Here is a 16633-nt window from a genome sequence, read left to right as displayed (position 1 = left end):
AATCTCAGGGTTGCAGGTTCGAGCCGCATGTTGGGCAAAAGATTCCTGCATTTTGCAGAGGGTTGGACTAGATGACCCTCATGATCCCTTCCAACTCTACGATTCCGATTCAAACCAGTAAAAACTGTGCATTGTTTCAAAATCCCAATTAAAACTATTCAGTTTAATTAATTCAATAAAACTGAACTTGATCCAGTAACACCAGAAACTGCATGAAAGCTATTTTAAAGCATTCTTACGAACGAAAGCGTAAGGGTGGAGGAAATTTATAGGATAAAGTATTTCTATATAAGGGCTCAACAAACATGCACAAACGTCCATCTATCACAAATGTACTGCAGCTAATTGATCAGAAAATCAATAGCTATTACCAATAATTCTGACAGCTCAGAACTGTAAATACAAACAAACATGACCAAAGGGAATAGCTTTGAAAGCAATGGGAGAAGCAGAATTTCAAATACAAAGGAAGGAAGGTGTTTCGCTCTAGCTATCGCCTGGTCAATCATAAATAAGTGATTAACACACTCAGAGGGCCCCGACCTCCAGTGCCCCCCTGCCACCCTCTTGCCTCTTATCCCGCAGCCCACTTTGGGTACCACTGTTCCAGACCACTGCTCCCATCAGCCCCAGGCTTGGTGGGAGTTGTGGTTCAAAGTATTCAGAGCGCAAGACCTTGGGGAAGGCTTCTTTCGATACCTGGAGTCAGCTCTCGCTGCAAAAAAAAAAAAACCAAGCTCAGCAGGCGGGCTCCCTTGTGACTCAGTTTTAGGATGATTATCCCCCCCCCCTTTTCTCTTTTTCCTAAGAAGGCTAATAACTTTTTTAACGGCTCCCTCACTCCCCTAGACAGCCTGGGGGACTTTTTGTCTGTTGCCACGCAGTGTGCTATAGCAGCTAAACGGGGACATAGTAAAGACATCAGCAGTTTAACAGTAGATTTATTTTTATACCTCCGAAAATCAATAGCAGCTCCAGCACTCAAGACCCAAAATTAGCATGCAGGTGATGGCGGCCGTCCCTCCTGTCCCCAAAGTCCTTGGAAGGAAAACAGCCACTCAGGCTAGGTGGAGAGAAAGAGCTGTGTGTGTGTGTGTGTGTGTGTGTGTGTGTGTGTGTGTGTGTGGTTTTTTTGCCTCTAGGAGAGCAATGGTTTTATTTGACTTACAGTCGATCCACTCTAACCCAAAGGGCCATGGCATGTCATAGCAATGCATAACTCCAGTGCATGTAGCTCATTTCCTCAAGATACAGATCCCCCTGAAACTTGCCAGAGGTAATCCTAAAACAATGGGAAAGCAGGCAAGGGCTGGGAAAATGACCAGTGTCTGAAATTCCCATTGTTCTAGGTGCATTTTGTGACAGGGAATTTCATTAGTGCAAGCAGTTTCTGAGCTCTGGGAGCAGTACTGCGCCTGAGATTTCATATTAAAGCTGCAGAGTGGAAGGAAAAGGGGAGCTTTTTCTGCCTCCCCATTTCCAGCTACTCTCTGAAAACTGGAGAAGAGACTCTCTTAAGAATATTTAGCGGGGGTGGGCAGCGGAAGGACTAGAGCATGTGAAAAATGAACATAATATTTTAGCTGCAGTTCATTCATTTTCAGCTTTGTATTCTTATTATTTAAAAAAGCATGCCTAGACATTTCATTGTTGCACCCATAACCTAGGCTTAAGCTCCTAACTTTCATATCTCAGTTTCTAACACTGAAAATGACGTGTAGGGGTGGGGGTGGGGCAGGATCACATCTAGGAACAGAAGAAGAACCTGGCTGCTGGATCAGGCCACACACCAATCTGGTCCAGCATCCTGTTCTCTCAGTGGTCAAACATGTATCTATAAGAGTGCAAAAACACTCTCCCTTCTCGTGGCTTCCAGAAACTGGTATTCAGAAACATTTGCTGCCTCTTGACAGTGGAGATAGGGCACAACCACCATGGCTATTAGTCATCAATAGGCTTCTCATCTGCCATGGACTGGTTGGGCACAGAGGAATGGTGGAAGGAACCAGCTGGGAAACCACCAAAGGAAGAAGGCTCAGAGCACAGGGAATGGTGGTGGGACAACGATGGGTGGGAAGAGGTGGAAGAGGGAAAAGACTGGGAAGAGGAGGTGTCAAAAGCTGAAAAACTAACAGGGCTTAGTGAGCTGGAAGAGTCAATGGCAGAGAGAATCAGAGGCAGAAGCAGGAGAAGGGGAAGAGGGAGGCAGAGATGAGTCAGGCTGGTGAAGAGTCACAGGTGTCTCCCTCTTCCCCTGTGTGTCCAAGAACCAGAAGAGGCATTAAAAGGGTGGAGGAGAGGTTGGCTGCATGCAGACGCAGTCTCCGATGGCTGGGGGAAAGTCCTGGGGAGGAGGACTGTTTTTTTTTGGAGTAAGACCACAGAGAATGAGCTGCTCTGCTCACTGGGCCTGACACTAAACCAAGAGTTAACTCCAACTTTCAGCTGTGAATTACTGACTGGCACGCTCCTGTGACAACCTTGATGAATTTGTCTGATCAATTTTTAAAGCCATCCTAGTTGGTGGACACTCTGTCTTCTGTGAGAGAGAGCGCCACAGTTTAATTCTGCACTGCCCTACCTGGAGATGCCCGGGATCGAACTTGTGACGTTCTGCATGCAAAGCCCATGCTCTAACACTGAGCCATGGCACTTTAAGGGGTTTCAGCACATCTCATATGAGCGAAGGGAGGGTTGAGGTTGGAAAAGAGCCTCTTGTGTGGGGCGCAACCAAATCTCCCCCCCCCCAATCTGCCTGGAGCGACGGCCCCCTCAGCCCCCCTCCCCCACTATGCCAGTGATTCAAATCCCCACTTAGCCATGACGTTCACTGTGACCGTGGGCCAGTCACAACCTCTCAGCCTCACCTACCTCACAGGGTTGTTGTAAGGATAGCAAAGAGAAGGAGAACCATGTGAAAACCAGGCAATAACCTGGAGATCCTCTAGGTGGGATATAAAGGCAATCAATCAATCAATCAATCAATCATCTAGTTCAATACTGTCAACAGTGACTGCTAACAGCTCTCTAGGGCAGTGTTTCCCAACCAGTGTGCCTCCAGATGTTTTGGGACTACAACTCCCATCATCCCTAGCTAGCAAGACTAGTGGTCAGGAATGATGGGAGTCGTAGTCCCAAAACATCTGGAGGCACACTGGTTGGGAAACACTGCTCTAGGGTTTCAGGCAGGGGGTTTCTCTCCTGCCCAGCCTGGAGACACCAGGAATTGAATCTGTGACCTTCAGCATGCAAGGAGATGCTCTGCCACTGAGCTAGAGGTCTGATCCAGCAGCCAGGCTATTCCAACGCCAGGCAAACATCAGATGCCAGAGGGGTGGCTGGATAAGATCCCACTTAGTCAGAAGACCGGACTTGAGCTCCACTCCCCATGACTAGCAGGCGCAGATTTGTGCAGAGAGGCTCAATTTGCATAATTTATGCATACTGAAACATTAAGGTTCCACCGGCACATAATTTTTACAGCCCCCGCAGACACATAGCCCCCAACTACACACGGTGTGGGCGGAACAGGACGAACTCAGGGAGGGAAGGCAGCCAGCGTGCAAATCTAACTGAGTTCCACGGGCACGCTTGTTTGCGGTGATTCATTGGAACCGCAGTTTTCGGGATTTCCAAACTACCTGGAAGCCAAGGCGTTAAAACAAAAGCAAATGCAAGCCTCTCTGCCCCCTCCTTCCCGACGCCACACTGCAAGCCGTGTGTCTAATGTGCCATTTGGAGACCGAGGGACCCGTCTCCTCGCAGTCAAAGCGATGGCAGCACGTCCTGCTCGGCTCTTAACACATCCGTCTACCGTCCCCTAAACCCTCTCCTCTTATACACACGCAATTGAGCAGAACACAGCTTCCATTTAGAAACCCTCTTTCCTGCCTGTTGTCCTGCCCCTTGGTGACAGCGGTGGCTGTGGAGGGGACTTGTCTGTACATGCCAATGAGCCGATTAGAAGCACGGCAGGGGAGTAGAGGGCGAGGTAAGCAGGCCCCTGGGCCAGCCCTGCCTCATATAACCCCACTGCTGGCTGGATGACTGTTTGCAGTACTGCCCACCGCCCTCCAAATTAACCACCCAGGTCTGTTCCGATCTCTGCCAGTCACTCTCTGGCAAATTAGCGCTAGGGTGCTTGCAGGTCCCAGCTGCCACGATGAGGAAAGCCACACCACCGCAAGGTTGTATAAAGGCTACCTGCCTGAGCGTGTCGCTTTAAGGGTCTGCAGCGGAGCTGAGCAGGTGCTCCGGCTTACATAGGTTGGGCTGCAGTTCTTGGACAGACGCTTCCAAATGACCAGCATTAGCAAACTGGCCATTCTGCTAAATCTGCTCCAAGCAAGGCTCTCCTGCTCACAAGGAGGGATGGGGGGGGGCGAGGGGAAGCAAAAAATGTAGCGTGCGGTCTGGTCTGCAGGATGGGGAGAAAGAGAAAAAGGCAGGGTAATGCTATCCAGCAGGGAAATAAAGGAAGGATTGGAGGCAGGATTATTTCACAAAGAAAAAGAATCCAGACCTTTGTTGGTGATGCCAATAAAGGTTTTGATACTGATACTGATACTGTTTGTGAAGGAAACTAACCTAACTGCAGCAGAGAGTGGCTGCCGAGTGATGCCAACGATTTTACAACTTACAAAGTCGCTCTCTATGCTCTTGGCAGCTAGGAAGAACAGGACAAAGAATTTAGATAAGTTAGCCATTAATTGTAAAGAGGACTTTGAGATCTAATTCACACAATCCATATGCGACTCCCCTCCATTTTTATCTGTCCTTGTAAGAAAGGTTTCTGTTAAGATTCGGTTGTGGTTTTGTTGTATATTTAGTTATGGATGATGTCATGGCCATTGGCTAGCACAATGGAAGTTTGATTTGAAAAAGAATTCTACACTATGAATTTTAAAAATGCATATGTTTGGGCTGAGCTCACTGGAAGGACAGATCGTGAAGCTGAGGCTCCAATACTTTGGCCACCTCATGAGAAGAGAAGAATCCTTGGAAAAGACCCTGATGTTGGGAAAGATGAAGGGCACAAGGAGAAGGGGACGACAGAGGACGAGATGGTTGGACAGTGTTCTCGAAGCTACCAACATGAGTTTGACCAAACTGCGGGAGGCAGTGGTAGACAGGAGTGCCTGGCGTGCTCTGGTCCATGGGGTCGCGAGGAGTCGGACACGACTGAACGACTAAACAACAACATGTTTGGGCTGAGGGGCCTTCTCTCAAATGCCTCCCTCAGGCAATATTCTGGGTGCCACGTCAAAGGAGGGAAAAAGCAGTCACTTAAGAGCAGAGAGAGAAAGCAGCACTGCTTCACTTGCCCTCAGTGACATCAGCATGCAGTCATCAGACAGGCTGCGCTTTACTGTGACATCATCCCACGGGCAAAGTGATTCCTGGTTGGCAGCGAACTTCATAGAATCATAGAACTGTAGAGTTGGAAGGGTCATCTAGTCCAACCCCTTGCAATACAGTAATCTTTTGCCCAAAGACCCTGAGAGTTAGCGTCTCATGGTCTACCAACTGAGCTATCCCAGCAATAAAGTTGGCTGTGACAGCAAAAACCCTGGTGGTTGTGCTCTACCTCCACAGTCAGAGGCGGTATGTTGTTGAGCATCAGTTACAAGAAACCACAGGAGAGGGAGACTTGCTGTGGCACTAAGGCCCGGCACATGGACATCTTGTTGGCCACTGTGAGAACAGGATGCTGGACTAGAAGGACCACTGACCTATAACCCAGCAGGCTCCTCTTAGGAGAACAGATCTCCTGGGTGAGGACCACTGAAACGGCAGACCCCCATTTATTTTGGGATCTCTACCCTAATGGATCATGGCTGGGGAGAAGTTTCTCTTCAGCTGCACCCACTCAGCGGCCAAGAGGTCTTGGGACCAGGCATGCTGCCATCAATGCTCCCAGTTTCCTTGAGCCATATTCTAGATAGCAACGCTATCTGTTTCAACCTTCAGAAGATAGATGATTGTTTTGTTTTGGCTGGACACTGAGAGAACAGGATGCTGGGATAGATGGACCCCTGGCCTGATCCAGCATTCTTATGTTGTAATAGGATGTTGCCCAATTTGGTGCCTTCCCGATGTTATTGAATCACAACTCCCACTGTCCCTATCCACCGATCTTACTGGCTAGGACTGCTAATCAGAGTCCAGCAACATTTGGAGAGTCCCAGGATGGGGGAACACTGATGTACATCATCGTCATCGCAACAACATCCTGTTCACCGCATGATTTAGTACTAGGTGTCACTATTCCCAGGGTGTAAAAGAACCCTGCTTTTAAAAAAAGAATTTGTGATAGTAAAACAACAGCAGGCAGGGGTCAAAAATAAATAAATCACCATTTGCAGCGTATATACATGTGTTTGTGGGACAAAATACTACAGATTCCCCCCCCCCCAAGTCACTGCTTTTGCTCCCCAAATCGTTGTCTATTTGATGCATAAGCATCCATCACTTCTGAAAATGCCCCCTATGTCTATAATTGTTAGGTTATAAGCCTCCATACTGTCCACCTGTAAAAAAAATAAATATATATTTTTGTTATAGTGGAACACTGGCCCTAAAAATGAAATGGAGAGGAAGTACTTCTTCATGCAGTGCACAGTTAAACTATGGGACTCAATTCCAACAGGAGGCAGCAATGGCCACCAACTTGGACTGTTTTTTTTAAAAAAAGGATGGGGCAAATTTATGAAGAGGGTAGTCGACGGCTAGTAGCCATTTTGGCTATGCTGTTCCACTTCAGTTGGAGACAGCAATGATGCTGGATACCAGCTCCTGGAAACTACAGGAGGGGAGAGGGCTCTTGTGCTCTAATCCTGCTTGTGAGTTTCCCACAGGCATCCAGTTGGCTCCTGTGAGAATAAGACACTGGACTATATGAGTCCCCTTTGACCTGATTCATCAGACTCATCTTATGTTCTTGGGGTGGGGATCAATAACGTCAGCCGATCCAGCTGAAGGAGGCCATGCACAGGAGGAGGAAGAGGAAGAGGAAGAGGAAGAAAGGAGGGCTCTTCTCCCTTCCACAAAGGGAAAACTTTAACAGGCTTTGTTCCCGAAGGTCTCTGAAAGAGCAAATAAATCTTGCACAAGCCAAGTACACAACCTTCCAAATTCTGCAACAGATTTCAAAACTTAACCTTTCCTCCATTTGGCCCCGAACCAGAAAAACTGCATCACTTAAACCTTTCTCATTTACAAGAAAGGACTAAGTGATAAGCTGCAGAAAGAGGGCTCTCCCCACCTCCTGGAGAAGCACAACCCTGTTTGGTTTGTCCCATATAACTGGGTTCAAGGAAGGAGGACAAAAGGGTAGCTTAATTCCAAAGACACCTTGGAGCAAACTTGGGAGTTGTGTCAGCTTCTGCACAGAGCCAGCCTGTGGCCTCAGGTGGCAGATACTGAGAGACGGGGTATGGATAGAGCTGTGTATTGCCTGTTCTGAACCTCCCTAAGCTAGGCCACATGTACAGCATACATTTAAAGCACCATGACATCACTTTGCGCAGTCACAGCTACCCCCAAGTATTCTGGGAACTGTTTGTTAAGGGTGCTGAGAGTTGTACAAAGACCTCTATTTACACAGTTACACTCACAGAGAGAGAAAGAGCGTGCTACAATTATAGAATCATAGAAATTATATATACCATATATATTATTGAATTTTTATTCACTTTTCTTTTTCTATCATTACATACATCTCATATCAATAAGATTTATATTGCATAAAGATGTGAGTGTTTATTTAAATCCTGCCATCAAGTCAATAGTCTTCCTTTGTTTCTGCAAATATATTATAAATGGTTCCCACTCTTTTTCAAAGTCACTGTTGTCCTTTTCTCGAAGTCTCTCTGTCAATTTTGCCAGTTCTGCATAGTTCATCAATTTCTCTTGCCATTGTTCTTTAGTTGGAATTTCTCCAGTCTTCCATTTTTGTGCTATCAGAATTCTCGCCGCCGTTGTAGCATACATAATAATCTCTTCTCTTTCAGCAGATCTTGACCTAAAATACCTAACAGGAAGGCTTCTGGTTGTTTAACAAATGTTATTTTCAACATTTTCTTCAATTCATTATATATCATTTCCCAATATATTTTTACATTTTTACAATCCCACCACATATGATAAAAAGTACCTTTAGCCTCACACCTCCAACACTCCTTCTTTTCATTTTTATACATTTTTGCTAGTTTGACCGGTGATATATACCATCTATACATCATCTTCATGTAATTCTCTCTCAACAATATATAATCCATAAATTTCAAATTTACTTTCCGCAATTTTATCCAGTCTTCAAATTGTATATTGTGGCCTATATCTTGTACCCATTTTATCATTACCAACTTTACTTCTTCATCTTTAGTTTCCCACTCCAAAAGCATGTTGTATGCCTTTTTTAATCATTTCAAGTTTTCTTATATCACTTCCATTTGGGATTTGGAAACCGAATATGAAAAACCTTTCTTATTGCCCTCTTTTAAAACATCCTTTAGCTGTCTATGGTGCAACCAACGTTGAAGATGCTCTTTTATTTCTTCATATTCTTTCAGTTTTAATTTTCCCTCCTGTTCTACCAATAAATCCCTATATGTTGGGCATTCTCCCCCCCCCCTTGTTTTAAGTGACAATGCCTCAATCTTCTTTGGTGATCACTCGTAGCCGAGTAAGATTGTCTTCCAGGAACACAGTTTTAACAATGGGTCCGTAAGTCACCGTGGAGGCCAATTCTGGATCCACACGTCCTTCCACAGTGGGGACATTGGTTTCCAGGCGGGAGTTGATCACGGTGTGGATTTGCCAAGCGTGCCTTCCTCTTAGCACGTTTCTCCCTTGCGTCCTGAGATCAATAGGTGATAACCACCAAGGTGTCTTAGGTTCTAGTAGGTCTTTATATTTCCCCCACACTTTAAACAAGAATCATAGAATTATAGAGTTGGAAGGGAAGCAGAAATCTCTACTAAAGCATCCATGATGTTGCATGACCAACTCTGTGTGTACAGACTTTTAGCATATCACTGCAAACAGCTATTACAATGCAATAATTCTTCATGTGTCATCACCCCTTCGTATTACTCCTTTCACCTGAGGCATTATTAGCAGCAACAGCTTCCCATGAGCACAATTATGTGGCAAGAATGTCAGGGATGCCTGTGAAAAAGGAGGCCTTAATCTGTAGCGTCTCCTTGAACTTATTCTGTGAGAAGCACGAAGAAGCTGTTCAAAGACTGCCTGTTTTCAACAGCACAAAAAAAAGCCGCTCTGTAGAGGTCCTGTGTTTATCAGGCAACATCCATTCCGCCAGATCACCTCCGTTTTCCCAAAGTGATTTTCATTCCTCTTCACAGGGGACTCCAGGAACTGTGGCAGCGGGAGGGGAATAGGGGTCTCCTAGCAACTCTCAGCACCCTTAACAAGATTCAGCTCCAGAATCCTTTGGGGGAAGCCATGACTGTTCAAAGTGGTGTGACAGCTCTTCAAATATATGGTGTGAATGTGGTCACTGTTTCCTGCCCTCTGGTACATTGGAGGAAACTGAAGTAACATCCACCTGCCAGCCTGGTGGCATCCCTGTAATGGGGAAAGGCGACATCTTGTCCTTGGCCTCAGGCGGCATAATTTCTTGGGCCATCCCTGCACAGATGACTTGTCTCACAGAACAAAAAGCTGACAAAGAGAAGTGACGTTTTCTTCAGTGAGCTACCAAGACGTTATCTTCTGGAAGCAAGCTTTGCCATCACAAATAGCCCTTCTCCTTCCTGCCCGCCTACCTACCACACAACCAAAATATTTTTAACAACGTCAGTAAAAATGCAAAAGAAGAAGAAACTCCACAGAGGATTCAATGTGCTAGAAATAGATGTTCTGAGACATGTTTTGCCTTGCCATTATTATTCTAGCATAGGGGAGGCCAACTCTGAAGAGACTGCAATCTACTCACAGTTAAAAACTGGCAGTGATCTACCCCCTTTTGGGGGGTTTAGGTCAAAGTTGTTAAGCTTTCTAGGGAGGAGGAAAGCCCCATTTTTAGGGGTTCAGGTCAAGTTGTTGAGCTTTTCTAAGGTGGGAGGAAAGCCCTGTTTTTTTTGGGGGGTGAAGGCTAAAACGTTGAGCATTTTTAGGGGAACCAAAGTTGTTGAGCTTCTTTGGGGGGAGCCAGTGATCTACCAGTGATCTACCACAGACATCCAGTGATCTACCGGTAGATCACGATCTACCTGTTGGATGTGCCTGTGAATCTAGCATAATAATTATCATCCAGCTGGGAATCGGGCAAGTGGGATGACACCTCAAAACAAAGGCAATTGGAAATGGCTACATGCCAACATGGCCAAGGTTTGAGGAACTAACATAAGGCCCAGCAGCACCCAAGCACAAGAGCTCTCTCCCCAACTGAGGGTTTCGGATTCAGAAGGATTACTGCCTCTAACCACGGAAGCAGAGCAGAGCCATTGTGCCTAGTAGTCATTGATGGCCTTCTCTCCCATTAATTTCATAGAATCATAGAGTTGGAAGAGACCACAAGGGCCATCCAGTCCAACCCCCTGCCAAGCAGGAAACCCATCAAAGCATTCCTGACATATGGTCGTCAAGCATCCTCTTAAAGACCTCCAAAGGAGGAGACTCCACCACACTCCTTGGCAGCAAATTCCACTGCCGAACAGCTCTTACTGTCAAGAAGTTCTTCCTAATGTTTAGGAATTTGTCTAATCCCTCTTTTAAAACCACCCAAGTTGGTGGCCATCACTGCCTCCTGTGGGAGCGAGTGAAAGACTTTCTTTTACCTGCCCTGAACCTTTCAAATGCAGCTTCATTGCAAGTCCCTAAGTTTCAGTGTTATGACAGAGGGAGAACTTCTCTCTATCCGCTTCCTCTGTGCCAGGCATTATTTTGCAAACTCCCATCACATCACCTCTTACTCTCCTTTTCTCTAAACTGAAAACTCCCAAATGCTACAACCTTTCCTCATAGGAGAGTCGCTCCACCCGCTTGATCATTTCCGTTGCCTTTTTCTGAATCTTTTCTGAATACATGGACTACAAATCTAAATAACAAATGCAATTTCGTCCCCCGCAGTCTGAAGCAGGGTGGCCCTCTCTACTGCCTTGTCCTGCAAAACATGCAGGCACAGGGACAGTCAACAAGTGAATAGCACACACGTTTCAGGTTTATGTACTGTACAAAGTGGCACACTTTGATCTTACAGCCTCAGCTTGTGGGCAGCCAATAACATGAGGATCACAATATTGGCTTAAGAGCCAACAGCATCACTTGGGAGACGACAAACTACGCCAGCTGCCAAAACAGGAGTTTGGGAGATATATCAAAGTACTGTGCTTTGCACCACATGACCTCATGCAATACACCATTGCCAGCCTGGTGCTCTCCAGTTGTTTTGAACTCCAGCTCCCAGCAGCCCCAGGAAACAGGGCTGCCAATATTGTCATAACAGGAGAGGAGTATGGATGCACAGGAATGATTTAACAAGAAAAATGATACAGTACAGCTACAAGCAAAATCATTTATGCATGAAAGATGAGGGGCAATTTTTAAGAGCAAACGGAGAAGATTCAAAACACAACTCTTCCAAGGTTTTTTGTTGTTTTGCTTTTTGCAAAAAGCTACGGTAGGTGGAAATGGAGCCAAGGGATAGTGCAGGGTCAGTTGGCGTAATACTGTCAAAAGTCCCCCCAGCTGGAATCTCATTAGGTGGTGCAGGACAAGGCCCCCTCCCTTCTCAGCCTCAACTCCTCCATCTGCAATATGGGAATAAAGTTGGTGGCCTCCTTTGCAGGGTCATCATAACAATTACTAAGAAAAAGCAGCTGAAGAGTGTAAGAAGATCGTTGCTGGATCAGGCCAAAGGCCCATCCTAGCCCAGTACTGTATCCTGTTCCTAAAGTGGCCAAGCAGGTGCCTCAACTGGGAAGCCTGCAAGCAGGGCCTGAGTCCAAGAGTACTCTCCCCACCTGTGATTCCCAACAACTGGTATTCAGAGGCATGTTGACTCCCAACAGTAGAGGCAAAACTAGCCACTGTGGCTTGCAGCCCTGGATAGCCTTCCGCTCCATGCATTTGTCCAATCTTATTTAAAGCCTCCCACAGTCAAAGACAGCAATGCATCTGAATACCACCTGATGGAAACCACAGAAGGGGAGATTTGCTCTTGTGCTCAGGTCCTGCTTGTGAGTTTCCCATTGGGGCATCTGGTTGGCCCCTGTGAGAACAGGATGCTGGACTAGACGGGCCATTGGCCCGATCCAGCAGGGTCTTCTTACCTTCTTATGTTCCAGGCAGGATGCAAAAACAGCAGCGACAAAAACAGCACATCCCTTATACAAGATAAGTGGGATCCCTTCCTCCTTTAATGCAGAGGGTATGTTTTTTTTTTTTGAGATGCCTGCCCGCCTGCCCGCACAGATCTTCCCAGATGCTTCTATCTAACACCTTTCTGATTGAGTCAGAAACAGAAAAAGAGAGAGAGAGAGAGAGAGAGAGAGAGAGAGAGAGAGAGAGAGAGAGCGCACTACTTAAAACTTCAAACAAAACAATTATCCAGGTTATGTGTAAAGTCAATCAGCCGCAGCAGCAGCAGCAGCAACCCCCAACCCCGCAAATCTCTCTTCAAGAAGACAATATTGCTCCAAGCTTTCTCCTGTCCCACTTTGGCACGTTCTAAACTGAAAAAAACTGAAGTGTTGGTCCTTTTATGGATCAGAAGAGGGACTTAGGAGGATAACACCACTGATAGCGATGGCTCATTTTTCTCATAGCAGTTTACCCAGCCTTGCTTGACGCAGCCCCCATCTGCACTATATATTTAAAGCAGTATCATGCCACTTTCAACAGTCACAGCTTCTCCCAAAGAATTCTGGGTCCTGCAGTTTGTTAAGTGGGCTGAGAGTTGTTAGTAGGCCCCGATTCCCGCCACCGAGCTACAGTTTAACCGTCAATCCCTCTTCACAGGGAACTCTGGGAATTGTAGCTCTGAGAGGGGAATAGGGATCTTCTAGGAACTCTCAGCAAACTACAAACCTACAATGCCATGGCTGTTTAAAGTTGTACGATACTGCTTTAAATGTTTAGTGCAGGCCAGGCCTCCAAATTCCATCAGCCCCCAGCCAAAATGGCCAATGGTCAAAGATAACGGAATTTGGAGTTCAACAACAACTGGAGGGCATCAAGTTGAGGCACAAAATGTGCAAAACTAAGCCTTGCAGAAATCACTGCACCCGATTTTGCTTTGGGCTGACTATGAGCAATGTGGCCTTTGGGATAAAAAAGCAAGCCAACCCCCCCCCCCCCGGCTTAAGAGAAACATCCCCTTCCTCCCAGATCCTTTGATCCTTCACTGTATGGAAGTTTCACAACATGGAATCTCCAAGCACTATAATATTGCGCAAGGAAGACAGCTGTCTGACCCATTGTGTTTGCTAAACAGAACCTCCGTGGCCAGGGGCACTATGCCTCAGGGGCCTGGGGAGAAACAAGAAGGACTGGTCACTGCATCCTTGCTGCGGCTCGTGAGTTTCTCAAAAATATCTACCTGCCCTTGTTGGAAATCCTGGACTCACACAAAGGTCTGAGCAAATGCATGGGAGATTGCTCTAAAACTGTCTAAATCAGCAATAATCAGCGGGAGCTGCAACAAAAGGTTGCTGTGTGCAGGATTCCTGCCAGCCAGCCACGCTCTCTTCCAAGCATTCCATTCCACACACACTTGCCCAACAGCCAATCAGCATTCTGTGGGTCACTGAGCATGCTCAGTTATCACTGGATTGCTGTTGGCTTTCCTCCCTGCTTAGGGATTTTCCCCCTACCCCACCCAAATACCTCTTGTACTTTTGAAAATCATGGGGTTCCCCCAAACTTTCCAATACTTGTGTGTGTGTGTGTGTGTGTGTGTGTTTTGTTTTGGCTACATAAGCACCCACACTCACAGAATCATAGAATATGTAGAGTTGGAAGAGACCTAAAGAGTCATCAAGCCCAACTCCCTGAAATACAGGAATCACAGTTGCAGCTCTGGACTTCAGAAACACAGGAAAGGGTGACAGGTAAATGCAAACTGCGGTAAATCTCAGAATACAGTGGTACCTCGGGTTGTGGACCTGATCAGTTCCAGGGTGCTGTTCGCACCCCGAAAAGTCTGCAACCTGAGCAGCGCTTTTGCGCATGGGCAATAGCGCGATAGAGCGCTTCTGTGCATGCGCACGCGGTGAAACCCAGAAGTAAACACTTCCGGGTCCGCCGCATTTGTAACCTGGAAAAACGCAACCCGCAGCGGACGCAACATGAGGTATGACTGTACTCAGTGTTAGGGATGGAGAACTGGTGGGTGGGGGGCTGTTGCCCCCATATGCTGTTTATTGGGTTTCCCAGAGGCATCTGGCTAGTTAGAATTCTTGACCCATCCAGCACGGCAGTTCTTAAGAACACGAGAGGCTTGGACTGAGATTTGGTTGGCCCTGGGTAACTGCTTCTCTCATCTATTGCAAAGCACCTCAAGGGCCTCTGGCAAAATTATTTCTTCTAATAGTAACTAAATCACAGCCAACTTTCATGAAAGAGGTATGACCTCTTGCGTGGAGGGGGGGGCACTTCCACTAAGCTGGTGGCCAAATTGCATCTCCTCAGGGTTTTTTTTTTTGTCCAACTCCCATTCAGCATAAGTTGGCTGAACACAGGGAACCCACCACAGCACAGCTTTGCACCTTATCAAACCAACACAGAGGTTCATAAAAGATTATGAGTGACGCAGAGACCGAAGAAAGAGTAAGGATTCGTTTATTCTCTTGAAGATACCCAGCCAAAGGGAAACCATGATTGGCAGGGTATTCAGGACAGATAAAAGCTTAAGTATTTATTCACATAATGCATAATCAGCTTATGGAATTCATTGCCACTAGATGTTGGAATACTCACTAACCTAGATGGCATAAAGGAACTGTTAGGCAACAAAGCAGGTGTGGGTGAGGAAAGTGAAAAGCGGTATAGAATTTGCTTTTTCCGCTATCAAGGACCATAGCTCAGCGGCAGAGCATCTTCCTTGCATGCAGAAGATTCCAGGTTCAATCCCCAATGGCATCTCTAGCTAGGGCTGGGAGAGACTCCTGCTGGAAACCCTGGAGAGCCATTGCTAGTCAGTGTAGACAATACCGAGTAAGACAGGCCAATGGCCTGACTCAGTATAAGGCAGCTTCCTAAAACTTGCAGCCATCCTATGATGTTGGCTTGCAGTAGCTTTGAAGAAGATGGAAGTGAGCACACCAGTGTGAATTTAACCCCAGAAGCATAGAGTGCTCCTTTCCACCGAGTCAGACAACTAGTCCATCTAGCTCAGTTTTGCCTACACTGACTGGCAGTCGCTCTCTAGGGTTTCAGGCACCCCCGAAGATGGGCAGGTTAAACCTGGGGTCTACTGAACACAAGGCAAGCGCCCTACCACCAAGCTGGGGTCTTCAGAGGTCCATCAGCAGCCTATCGGTCACATAGAACCTCCATGTTCAAAGGCAATGTACCTCAGAATACAAACTGCTGAGGATAAACAGCGCAAGATGCCTGTTGCCTATGTGTCCTGCCTCTCCGTTTTCCCAATGTGCCGCCTTGGACCCAAGAGACCCACTGTGGTTTGGCCTACTCACGTTCTCAAGACCCCTTCCTTCAAAGCGGGAAACTTCAGATCCTACGTACCCTACGATGCCTTGAAGAACAAGAAGCAGCCCACGTGGGTCTCTCAACAGAAAATCCGAAAGATACTTCAGCCCTCTCTGTGCATGTGTCTCTCTCTCTCTCCAGACTGCAAGCAGAATCCCAGACACACAAGGACCTGAAGAGAGTCCCGAACTTTGGCAGCAGTTGGCCAATAGATAAACAAAGGCTGATACTGCAGGCGGCGAGCTGGGAGAAATGCAATCGTGGTGGTCAAGAGGGTCTTAAACCTTTGAAAAGGGTTATCAGCTCAGATCATTTATCTCTCTTTCCACCAAACACTTAAGTTTGCAAAGTTCAAGATAACCTTCAGAAGATTCGTTTTTTGTTCAGAGGAGAAAGCACCGCAAAGTCCAGGATAACTTTAATCTGCTTATCGACACATAAGGAAGCACACAGGCAGGCTGTGCTGCTCTCAAAGTGGCATCAGCCTACTCCCCAATCTTCCAATCCTAGGCTACAAAACTTCCAGCATTTCTGGGTAGGGCACAACACTTCAGCATGCCAGCTGGACAAAAGTAGTTTTGGGGACCAGCCCACCTTTCCCACTGGGGTGCAATTCAGAGGAGTTACATGTTCCAAGGAGAAACCAAAATTGCTCATTGCCCCTTCGGCTTTTATCAACAGGCCAACAATATTTCTCTGAAATCCTATGGAGGTTATGGTACATTACACCTTTTGCCCACCCCCTGGCCTCCTCCTCCACCATCACCTAACCTACCAAAGCATCAGACTGACTGTAAAAAGAGAATAATAAAATCACAGAATTGTAGAGTTGAAAGGGACCCCCAAGGGTCATCTAGTCCAATCCCATGCAATGCAGGAATCTCATCTAAAGCATTCGTGACGGATGGCCACCCAAGCTCTGCTTTAAAATCTCCAATGAAGGAGAGATCACAAC

At 46.6% G+C, this 16633-nt stretch overlaps 1 protein-coding gene across 7 annotated transcripts in view; it reads right to left on the bottom strand.

The window, feature by feature from the left end:
* PC (pyruvate carboxylase) overlaps window positions 1-16633 on the bottom strand; it is a 275210-nt gene that overhangs the window by 205945 nt on the left and 52632 nt on the right. Inside the window, exon 1 of one of the 7 annotated variants that reach the window (XM_060269528.1) lies at window positions 15715-15863. The exons of 5 other annotated variants lie outside the window; for them this stretch is intronic. The gene's annotated coding sequence lies outside the window, so the exon portion shown is untranslated. Of the gene's footprint in view, window positions 1-15665; window positions 15864-16633 lie in introns of those variants that run through there. One more of the 7 variants, XM_035097647.2, reaches the window with a different exon arrangement.

This window comes from Zootoca vivipara, chromosome 17 (assembly GCF_963506605.1).
Source record: "Zootoca vivipara chromosome 17, rZooViv1.1, whole genome shotgun sequence".
Lineage (NCBI taxonomy): Eukaryota > Metazoa > Chordata > Lepidosauria > Squamata > Lacertidae > Zootoca > Zootoca vivipara.
Note: the sequence above shows the minus strand (reverse complement) of the source record. Positions and strands in the feature narration are given on the sequence as shown.